Here is an 11,989-nt window from a genome sequence, read left to right on the forward strand (position 1 = left end):
CTCTCATTGGCTAGAAGTGATTAGTTGCTGGGAAAATGAAACTTAACAGAATGTAAGGTGCAGCACATTAGGCGCTTTAGTTTTGCATGAGTTTAAGACCATTCCATTGGTCGAAGTAAATCTCCACCCACCTGCGGCACCTGGCTGTGCAAAACCAGCAGGCCCACTGCTTCAGGTCTCTCGAGTGACAACAGGGGACAACAATATACGAGATCTGTGCAACCACACTAAAAGTGAGTATTCAACTTAACTACCTTACTAATTAATTGTTGTACAACAATCTACTCTGCAGTAGTTAAATAACTGTAGCACAATATTAAGTTGACATTTTATTGATACCAGGTCTGTTCACATTTATGCATAAATAATCATATGATCACATCACTTAACATCAAAATGTCAAAACAATATAATCATGTAGCTGTTAACAATCACATTCTGCTATACAGTATGTTTGTACTTATACACGTTTTAATATTGTAGAACAGTGAAAGGAGAAGAATGGTTAGACTTTCACCTGAAACATTTACCTTGTTTAGTGCAGAGATAGTGCAGTATACTGTACCTTGTTTAGTGCAGAGATAGTGCGGTATACTGTACCTTGATTAGTGCAGAGATAGTGCAGTATACTGTATCTTGTTTAGTGCAGAGATAGTGCAGTATACTGTATCTTGTTTAGTGCAGAGATAGTGCAGTATACTGTATCTTGTTTAGTGCAGAGATAGTGCAGTATACTGTACCTTGATTAGTGCAGAGATAGTGCAGTATACTGTATCTTGTTTAGTGCAGTATACTGTATCTTGATTAGTGCAGAGATAGTGCAGTATACTGTATCTTGTTTAGTGCAGAGATAGTGCAGTATACTGTACCTTGATTAGTGCAGAGATAGTGCAGTATACTGTATCTTGTTTAGTGCAGTATACTGTATCTTGTTTAGTGCAGAGATAGTGCAGTATACTGTACCTTGTTTAGTGCAGAATAGTGCAGTATACTGTACCTTGATTAGTGCAGAGATAGTGCAGTATACTGTATCTTGTTTAGTGCAGTATACTGTATCTTGTTTAGTGCAGAGATAGTGCAGTATACTGTACCTTGATTAGTGCAGAGATAGTGCGGTATACTGTATCTTGTTTAGTGCAGTATACTGTATCTTGTTTAGTGCAGAGATAGTGCAGTATACTGTACCTTGATTAGTGCAGAGATAGTGTAGTATACTGTACCTTGTTTAGTGCAGAGATAGTGCAGTATACTGTACCTTGATTAGTGCAGAGATAGTGCAGTATACTGTATCTTGTTTAGTGCAGTATACTGTATCTTGTTTAGTGCAGAGATAGTGCAGTATACTGTACCTTGATTAGTGCAGAGATAGTGCAGTATACTGTACCTTGATTAGTGCAGAGATAGTGCAGTATACTGTACCTTGTTTAGTGCAGAGATAGTGCAGTATACTGTACCTTGTTTAGTGCAGAGATAGTGCAGTATACTGTACCTTGATTAGTGCAGAGATAGTGCAGTATACTGTACCTTGTTTAGTGCGGGAATAGTACAGTATACTGTACCTTGTTTAGTGCAGAGATAGTGTAGTATACTGTACCTTGTTTAGTGCAGAGATAGTGCAGTATACTGTGCCTTGTTTAGTGCAGAGATAGTGTAGTATACTGTGCCTTGTTTAGTGCAGAGATAGTGCAGTATACTGTACCTTGTTTGAATGCAGAGATAGTGCAGTATACTGTACCTTGTTTAGATGAGATAGTGCAGTATACTGGCATCTCAACTCTTGTTTAGTGCAGAGATAGTGCAGTATACTGTACCTTGTTTGGATGCAGAGATAGTGCAGTATACTGTATCTTGTTTTAGTGCAGAACAGTGCAGTATACTGTACCTTGATTAGTGCAGAGATAGTGCAGTATACTGTATCTTGTTTTAGTGCAGAGATAGTGCAGTATACTGTACCTTGATTAGTGCAGTATACTGTACCTTGATAGTGCAGAGATAGTGCAGTATACTGTATCTTGTTTAGTGCAGAGATAGTGCAGTATACTGTCTTGTTTTAGTGCAGAGATAAGTGCAGTATACTGTATCTTGTTTAGTGCAGAGATAGTGCAGTATACTGTATCTTGATTAGTGCAGAGATAGTGCAGTATACTGTACCTTGTTTAGTGCCAGAGATAGTGCGGTATACTGTGCCTTGATTAGTGCAGAGATAGTGCAGTATACTGTATCTTGTTTAGTGCAGAGATAGTGCAGTATATCTGTCTGCATCTTGTTTAGTGCAGAGATAGTGCAGTATGCTGTCACCTTGTTTATGCAGAGATAGTGCAGTATACTGTACCCGTTAGAATGCAGAGATAGTGCAGTATACTGTATCACTGTTTAGTGCAGAGATAGTGCAGTATACTGTACCTTGAGGAAATAGTGCAGTATACTGTACCTTGATTAGTGCAGAATAGTGCAGTATACTGTATCTTGTTTAGTGCAGAGATAGTGCAGTATACTGTATGTGTTTAGTGCAGTATATTGTACCTTGATTAATTCTGGAGATAGTGCAGTATACTCTACCTTGTTTAGTGCAGATAGTGCAGTATACTGTATCTTGTTAAGTGCAGAGATAGTGCAGTATACTGTATCTTGTTTAGTGCAGTATACTGTACATTGAGTAGATGCAGAGATAGTGCAGTATACTGTACCTTGTTTAGTGTAGAGATAGTGCAGTATACTGTATCTTGTTTAGTGCAGTATACTGTATATTTTTAGTCTAGATATAGTGCAGTATACTGTATCTTGTTAAGTGCAGAGATAGTGCAGTATACTCTACATTTGTTATTGCAGATAGTGCAGTATGCTATTGCCTTGTTTAGTGCAAAGATAGTGCAGTATACTTTATCTTGTTTAGGGCAGAGATATAGTGCAGTATACTGTATCTTGTTTAGTGCAGAAGAATACCTTGTTTGTGCAGATAGTGCAGTATACTGTACCTTGTTTAGTGCAGAGATAGTGCAGTATACTGTACCTTGTTTTAGTGCAGAGATAGTGCAGTATACTGTACCTTGTTTAGTGTAGAGATAGTGCAGTATACTGTACCTTGTTTAGTGCAGAGATAGTGCAGTATACTGTATCTTGTTTAGTGCAGAGATAGTGCAGTATACTGTATCTTGTTTAGTGCAGAGATAGTGCAGTATACTGTACCTTGTTTAGTGCAGAGATAGTGCAGTATACTGTATCTTGATTAGTGCAGAGTGCAGTATACTGTACCTTGTTTAGTGCAGAGATAGTGCAGTATACTGTACCTAGTTTAGTGTAGAGATAGTTCAGTATACTGTACCTTGTTTAGTGCAGAGATAGTGCAGTATACTGTACCTTGTTTAGTGTAGAGATAGTGCAGTATACTGTACCTTGTTTAGTGCAGAGATAGTGCAGTATACTGTACCTTGGGTCAACAGTCTTATAGCAGGTTGTTGCTGTGAGGGACACACCTGCAGGTTTTTGTCAGTACTGACTAAGGTCAAACTGCTTAGAGGTTGCATGTATCAACCAATGGATGACTGATAGACACATGATGTGGTTAGCTGATATATAAAATACCTATCCAGGTGTTGTAAGATCTGGTGTCAGCAACATCTGAGCAGAGGAACAGAGGAACACTATGCTATGTGTTCAGACACCTCCTGATTTACACATTTAGCACTGGTTTCAGTTATACTGATTCCACTTAATTATTGTCTGAACTGTTCCTGTCTGTCAACACAGTAGATGTGATGTTTGATGGTAATGGAACACGACCTCTAACTGGTCTATCTGGTCTTAACAGCAGCAGACAGGCAGCGGTAGAATAATAACCATGTTTAGAATGTCATTTGATACCCCATATGGCACATTATGTTCACCTGATGTAGGCTACGTTGTTAAGGACTGTGTTTATCCACAGTTATACAGCATATCACTACTTATTTTAGGGAATGTACTGTGTTTTACAACAGTTGTACCGCATATCATTACTCTTTTTATAGTTTATAGTCTTATAGTTTTTATTGTTTAGAAGTCAAATAGCTGAAAAATTAATAATTTCTCCTCATCTGTGAACGTTCGTCACGAAGATGAGACCAAGGCGCAGCGGGAGTAGAATTCCACATGATATTTAATAACTGAAACTCAACTAACAAAACTACAAACAATCGAACTAAAACGTGAAGCTATATGAATAGTGCAGACAGTCAACTAAACATAGAACAAGATCCTACAAACACCAAAGGAAATGGCTACCTAAATTTGATCCTCAATCAGAGACAACGATAAACAGTGGTCTCTGATTGGTAACCATATCAGGCCAACATAAACATACAAAAACCCTAGACCTACAAAAGCCAAGACATACAAAAACCCTAGACAATACAAAAACTAGCATACCCACCTAGTCACACCCTGACCTAACCAAAATATATAGAAAACAGAGAAATCTAAGGTCAGGGCGTGATAACGTTGGAACTTGGCCAAACGCTTTGGATGAGTCACTGAAGAAATGTGGACTTTGTATTTTGTAATGAGGTCATTGTCTGTTTCCATGTTTTTGGTTGGCTGCAGTAGTAGAGATGGAACAAGGGACAGGAAGGATTCTGAAGATTCTGTTCCTGTTGACACTCACTGGTCAATGCCAAGGTACACACACACACATACTGTGCAGGAACACATAGTGTCTTGATAAATGGCTACTGAAAATTATCATCTCAAACACTTCTTGTCTGTTTCCAGTTTCAGGGCAGCTCTCTGACCTGAGGATAGTTCTGGTGGGGAAGACTGGATCAGGGAAGAGTATAACAGGAAACACCATCCTGGGGAGGAGGTGTTTAAAGTGGAGGCGTCTCCAGTGTCTGTGACTGCACAGAGTGAGAAACAGAGTGGAGTGGTGGATGGGAGGAAGATTGATGTCATCGACACCCCGGGACTCTATGACACAACAATGTCTAAAGAAGAGATAAAAAGAGAAATAGAAAAGGCCATCTACATGTCAGTCCCAGGACCCCATGTGTTCCTGCTGGTGATCAGACTGGGGAGGTTCACAGAGGAGGAGAGGAACACTGTGAAGTGGATCCAAGAGAACTTTGGAGAAGATGCCTCAATGTACACCATCTTGCTGTTCACACATGGAGATCAACTGAAGGGGAAATCAGTCAAAGGGTTTCTTGCTCAGAGCAAAGAGTTACGGAGACTCATCAATATCTGTGGGGGCAGATATCACTCCCTAATCAATGACAAGAGAAAAGATAACACTCAGGTTAGAGAGCTGCTGGAGAAGATCGAGGAGATGGTGGAGGAGGACAACGGAGGAGAACACTACACCAGTGCTGACTATGAAGAGGCTCAGAGAAAGATCAGCGATACACGTTTTACTGTAAACTGGCAGCGTACGTAGTTCTAGCCGCAGCAGGACTAGGGGATGTTGTCTGCTTCACCAGTATTGGTGGCAGCAGGTCTAGCTGTAGGCGTCAGCCAAGGGTATGAATGCACTATGCATATGCTAGGCTTTTAAAACACCGGGGTACGTTCAGTTGGTCTTAACGTTTTGCTACGTATGGCAACGGAACTTACTGAATGATAGAACAGTTCTTTCAAAACCATTTGCAATGTTATATATATGCTAGCCGTGTGGCAGGGTGGACTATCATGATAGTTTTTGAAAGCAGCCCAGGTGTTGACCATGTTTATCTTAGTGCATGTATTTAGTGTGGAAATATAGTATTGTTGTGTCTTTACTATGGATTAAATGACATGACATGCTATTTTATAAAATCAATTCTCTGTAATTAATATTACCTGATTAAACTAATCATGCAAATGTAATTAACTAAGAAGTCGGGGCACCACGAAATAATGTTTATAGAGCTGTTGTCTTCCGAATAAACTCTTAAAGACCTGGTAATCTTTTATATCAATAGCAGTCAATTATTAATCGTCACCTTATTCAGTCTCATCTGAAAGTTGTAAATTCTTGGTTATCTTCACGAACCCTGGCTAACAAGTTGAATCTGCAATACAAAATTTGGATTCATCATTTATTTACAAAATACCTAAATAGTCCCACAGAATTACATATACAGGATGGATCATACATTGACGATAATTATGTCATAAAGTTGAAACATCCCTAGTGGGCGAAACCGATATGACGGCTGGTTACACAAAGAAAGGGGGTTGGGTTTGAATGAAAGTGCGTGAAGACTGAGAAACAAAAGGATTGGGTCTCTATCTGATCTTATGAAGCTATGCTATCGTAAATACAGAATTGTATGCATTCTAAATAACTGCCCATTCGGAAAAGGAAAATTCAAGAAATATATTTACTCTGAGCAGCGCTTCGATAGATTGGTCGAAGATGGAAGGCTAGGGTTGCACAGCAGAGATCTCCCTTGTCCTTTGAAGAGTATTTCTGAGCAGATACGTTGTAGTCGTTCGTCTGGTGGTAGAACGGATACGATGTAGTACCCTGTCTTTCGGTGGTAGAACGGATTCGATGTAGTACCCTGTCATTCAGCTGCTGCTGATAACGCGACGGCCAGGATGTATCACATCTTTAGTGAACAAGAGTTCAAAGTTCATACCAAGTTGCAATACCATAAGCTCATGCTATATTCTGGCTGGTAAAGTTGAAATTCATCCCCTTCAGCGTGTCCGATTGTCACCTCCACGTTGAAATTTGGCTCCTTTTAAACTATGGACAGCAGTCCTCATGTCATCGGGAACATAAGAGGTTGACTTTCGTCATTGGGCATTTGTCATGGGGGAGAGAAGGGCGTGTTTCATAGTTCACAACCAATGCCTGTTCACTTGAGGGGGGCCACTGTGTGAGCATAGTTCACTTATGAAAACAAGTCTCTCATTTAGAAGCCAAATGACATTTAATCTTTTCACAAATAGTTTCATATTTAAACATTAAATTGCACAACAATTCCATGTGAATCTGATAACTAGAACGTGTAGACTTTCCAAGATACAGTTTATGTTGTCCTATCATCATTAATAATACTCAGACGACAACTGATCTGACATCACATTTTTTAAGTACCAACGGGACACTTTCAACTGGTTGATTGCCAAAATAATGTTAGGTTCCTAACCTTTTGATGTTACCATACCAAGTTACCAAGGGGCTTTCCAAGAGTCCATTCTGTAGAGTGGAGGAAAAAGGGGGAAAGGTATTTATGGAGGTGTCATTGTGGAAAACACTCAGAGGTGATTTAAGTGTAGCAGTAGAGTAGATTAAAACCTCTCTGGGATAGAGGGGAGTCCCACCTGGCCAATTGCCAAGGAAAATGCAAAGCGCCAGATTCAAATAAAACGCAGAAATAAAATATAAAACATGCCTTACCTTGACGAGCTTTAGTTGGCACTCCAATATGTCCCATAAACATCACAAATGGTGCTTTTGTTCGATTAATTCCGTCGATATATATCCAAAATGTCCATTTATTTGGTGCGGTTTGATCAAGAAAAAAGCAGCATCCCATTTGCGCAACGTCACTACAAAATATCTTAAAAGTGACTTGTAAACTTTGCCAAAACATTTCAAACTACTTTTGTAATACAACTTGAGGTATTTTAAACGTTAATAATGAATCAAATTGAAGACGGGGCTATCTGTTTTCAATACAGGAGGATCACAAACTAACGCTACCTTTCCTAGTCTTGCGCAACTCTCCAAACAGTACATAACATTACCCTAATCCAAGATGGCCGTACTTCTTCATTGCACAAAGGAATAACCTCAACCAAAGGCTGGTGGCATCCAGTGGAAGTGGTAGGAACTGCAAACAAGCTCATATTTCATCTAGTGTCCTGAAAAGAAAACTCATTGAATAGACAGTGACCTTAATTTTTTTTTGTTCTGAATGGTTAGTCCTCAGGTTTTGCCTGCTACATAAGTTCTGGTAATACTCACAGACATGATTCAAACAGTTTTAGAAACTTCAGAGTGTTTTCTATCCACATATACTAATAATATGCATATCTTATATTCTTGGCATGAGAAGCAGAAAGTTGAAATTGGGCACGCTATTTATCCAAAAGTGAAAATGCTAGCCCTATCCCAAAGAGGTTTTAATTAAGCTGTTAAGGAGCCTTTTGGTCCTAGACTTGGCGGTCCGGTATCGCTTGCCGTGCGGTAGCAGAGATGACAGTCTATGACTTGGATGACCGATTCTCTGACAATTTTATGGGCTTTCCTCTGACACCGCCTATTATCTAGGTCCTGATGGCAGGAAGCTTTACCCCAGTGATGATGTACTGGGCCGTCTCGCACTACTCCTCTGTAGCAACTTACCGTCAGATGCAGAGCAGTTGCCATACCAGGCGGTGATGCAACCGGTCAGGATGCTCTCCAATGGTGCAGCTGTAGAACTTTTTGAGGATCTGGGGACCCATGCCAAATCTTTTCAGTCTCCTGGACGGGGTAAATGTTTTGTCGTGCCCTCTTCAGCCCCGCGTTGATGTTAATGGGGGCCTGTTTGGTCCACCTTTTCCTGTATTCCACGATCAGTTTCTTTGTCTTGCTCACATTGAGGGAGGTTGTTGTTCTGGCACCACTGCCAGTTCTCTGACCTCCTCCCTATAGGCTGTCTCATCGTTGTCGGTGATCAGGCCAACCACTGTTATGTCGTCAGCAAACTTAATGATGGTGCTGGAGTCATGTTTGGCCAGGCAGTCATGGGTGAACAGGGAGAACAGGAGGGGACTAATTATCAAGTATACCGGTACTAAGTATGCTGCCTTATCTCAGCTCACTGGTCACCATAGCAACACCCACCCCGTAGCACGCGCTCCAGCAGGTATATTTCACTGGTCATCCCCAAAGCCAACACCTCCTTTGCCCGCCTTTCCTTCCAGTTTTCTGCTGCCAATGATGGAAACGAATTGCAAAAATCACTGAAGCTGGAAGCTATATGGCCTATTTATTTCCTTACTTCCCTAATTTTACTACATTTTGCACAAAAACTGTACATAGACTTTTTTTCTATTGTGTTATTGACTGTACGTTTGTTTATCCCATGTGAAACTCTGTGTTGTCATTTTTGTCGCACTGCTTTGCTTTATCTTGGCCAGGTCGCAGTTGTAAATGAGAACTTGTTCTCAACTGGTCCACCTGGTTAAAAAATATTAAATAAAAAATACGAAAAAATAAAAAGTACACACCCTGCGCGGCCCTGTGTTGAGGATCAGCGTAGCAGTGTTGTTGCCTTAACGCCTGGGGGCGGCCCTTCAGGAAGTCCAGGATCCAGTTGCAGAGGGAGGTGTTTAGTCCCAGGGTCCTTAGCTTATTAATGAGCTTTGAGGGCACTATGTTGTTGAACACTGAGCTGTAGTCAATGAACAGCATTCTCACATAGGTGTTCCTTTTGTCCAGGTGTGAAAGGGCAGTGGAGTGTGATTGAGATTGTGACATCTGTGGATCTGTTGGGGCGATATGCGGAATTGGAGTGGGTCTTGGGTTTCCTGGAGGATACTGTTGATGTGAGTCAGCCTTTCAAAGCACTTCATGGCTACCGAAGTGAGTGCTACGGGGCGTTAATCATTTGGCAGGTTACCTCTGCTTCCTTGGGCACTAGGTGCATACACATCTTATCTTTTTACGTACGAAATTATTGGTAACACTTCACTTGACACCCAGTGTCCTAACATGTTATGACACGGTTATAAACAATTTTTTTATTGATCCTTTATTTTAGGCAAGTCCTATGGGACTCCCAATCACGGTCCGTTTGTGATACAGCCTGAATCGAACCAGGGTGTCTGTAATAATAAAAATAATAATAATATATGCCATTTAGCTGACGCTTTTATCCAAAGCGATACAGTCATGTGTGCATACATTCTACGTATGGGTGGTCCCGGAATACAGCCTGGTTACAAGCGCCATGCTCGACTGAGCCACAGAAGGTCCTGTGGTGTAGTCTGCACCTGACAATAATGGGCTACTCTCCCTTTTAATGACCTGTCACTCTCCTGTCAGGTCTCTGATATGAGCTGAGAAGGAAGGAATCCATAGGACTTGCTTATTTTCTTTAGAGCTACAGAACCAAGACCGTGTTGGTGGGCTAAAAGAACCATCCTCACATTTACATTAAATGCCCCATCTCCCTGGGCACTCCTGCAGCCTGGAGGAAGTGTAAACACTCCTCCTAAATGCATCACGATTACCTTCCGTGTGCTCTATGGGGATTTTCAGTCCAGCGTTTAGACACTTAGGGCAAATCAAATCACATACAAGTTGGTTTTATTTGTGACGTGGAATAAAGCAACTGTTGACTGGCTGCTGTCTGGTAGATCGTTGCTAACTGTCATCTTCACCTCGACTAATTTACATCTCGACGCGCTGCTGCCGGCTACCTGCTTTTCCTCCTCTACCTGTACTGCCACTGTCTCAATCCCGCTAATCAGGCAAATGTTTTCTTTCTGTCACTGCTCTTCGTATTGGCTTACTGATATCTACAGTGGTAGGTTCTGTGGGTTTGACTCTTATGTAGGTGTCATAACCAGCCATAAAATAACTACAGTGGTAGGTTCTGTAGGTTTTGACTCTTATGTAGGTTTAACCAGACTACTGGGTAGGTTCTGTGGGTTTTGACTCTTATTGGTGTCATAACCAGCCATAAAAATAACTACAGTGGTAGGTTCTGTGGTTTGACTCTTATGTCGGTGTCATAACCAACCATAAAATAACTACAGTGGTAGGTTCTGTGGGTTCTGACTCTTATGTAGGTGTTATAACCAACCAAAATAACTACAGTGGTAGGTTCTGTGGGGTTTGACTCTTATGTAGGTGTCATAACCAACCATAAAATAACTACAGTGGTAGGTTCTGTGGGTTCTGACTCTTATGTAGGTGTTGTAACCAACCATAAGAAAATAACTACAGTGGTAGGTTCTGTGGTTATGACTCTTATGTAGGTGTCATAACCAATCATAAAATATCTACAGTGGTAGGTTCTGTGGGTTCTGACTCTTATGTAGGTGTAGCCATAAAATAACTGTCACAAACAGGTCTAAATATATGTCATGACAGTGTTGTGACCATATTATGACAGGTTATGACAAATTATTTACATTTACATTTAAGTCATTTAGCAGGCTCTTTATGTCAGCTGTTATGACATATGACATAGCTATGACTGTAAAATATATGCAAAATATATTTACTATATTTTGATAAACTGTTCTGTAAAAGTCTGACCATTGAGTGTCTCACAATAGAACAAAATAACAACAACATTCTGCCTTGAAGCAATGTGTTGAAAAACGGATTCTCGTCATTTACATAATAGCACATATTTAATGAGGTTTTCATTTAAAAATAAATAAAACTTGCATATATGTTTATATGAGTCCCCGTAGAATGGCACACAATAGGCTTGCGTCGTCTGTCCGGGTGAGGAGGGTTTGGCCGGGGGCTTTACATGGCTCATCGCGCTCTAGTGACTCCTTGTGGCGGGTCGGGCGCCTGCAGGCTAACCCGGTCGTCAGTTAAATAGTATTTCCTCGGACACATTGGTGCGGCTGGCTTCCGGGTTTAAGAAGCGTGGTTTGGTGGGTCATGTTTCAGAGGACACGTGACTCAACCTTTGCCTCCCGAGCCCATTGGGGAGTTGCAGCAATGAGACAAGATCGAAATTGTGGAGAAAAAAAGGGGTAAAATACAATCTTCATTGAAATAATTCAACACCAGAGTCCTGACCTGCACTAGAGGCTCCAGGGAAACAAAATGCAAGGAATGTTGTGCTCTGTCCAGGTCTAAAACCTGATTGGTTCACATTAAGAATAGATGGGATTCTAAAACCTGATTGGTTCACATTAAGAATAGATGGGATTCTAAAACCTGATTGGTTCACATTAAGAATAGATGGGATTCTAAAACCTGATTGGTTCACATTAAGAATAGATGGGATTCTAAAACCGGATTGGTTCACATTAAGAATAGATGGGATTCTAAAACCTGCTTGGTTCA

The 11,989-nt window shown here is 40.7% G+C and overlaps 1 pseudogene; it reads left to right on the top strand.

The window, feature by feature from the left end:
* The first annotated feature begins 217 nt into the window (after nucleotides 1-217).
* Nucleotides 218-5,921, top strand: LOC118382234 (GTPase IMAP family member 7-like; annotated as a pseudogene).
* The last annotated feature ends 6,068 nt before the right edge of the window (nucleotides 5,922-11,989 follow it).

This window comes from Oncorhynchus keta, unplaced genomic scaffold (genome assembly GCF_023373465.1).
Source record: "Oncorhynchus keta strain PuntledgeMale-10-30-2019 unplaced genomic scaffold, Oket_V2 Un_contig_25540_pilon_pilon, whole genome shotgun sequence".
Lineage (NCBI taxonomy): Eukaryota > Metazoa > Chordata > Actinopteri > Salmoniformes > Salmonidae > Oncorhynchus > Oncorhynchus keta.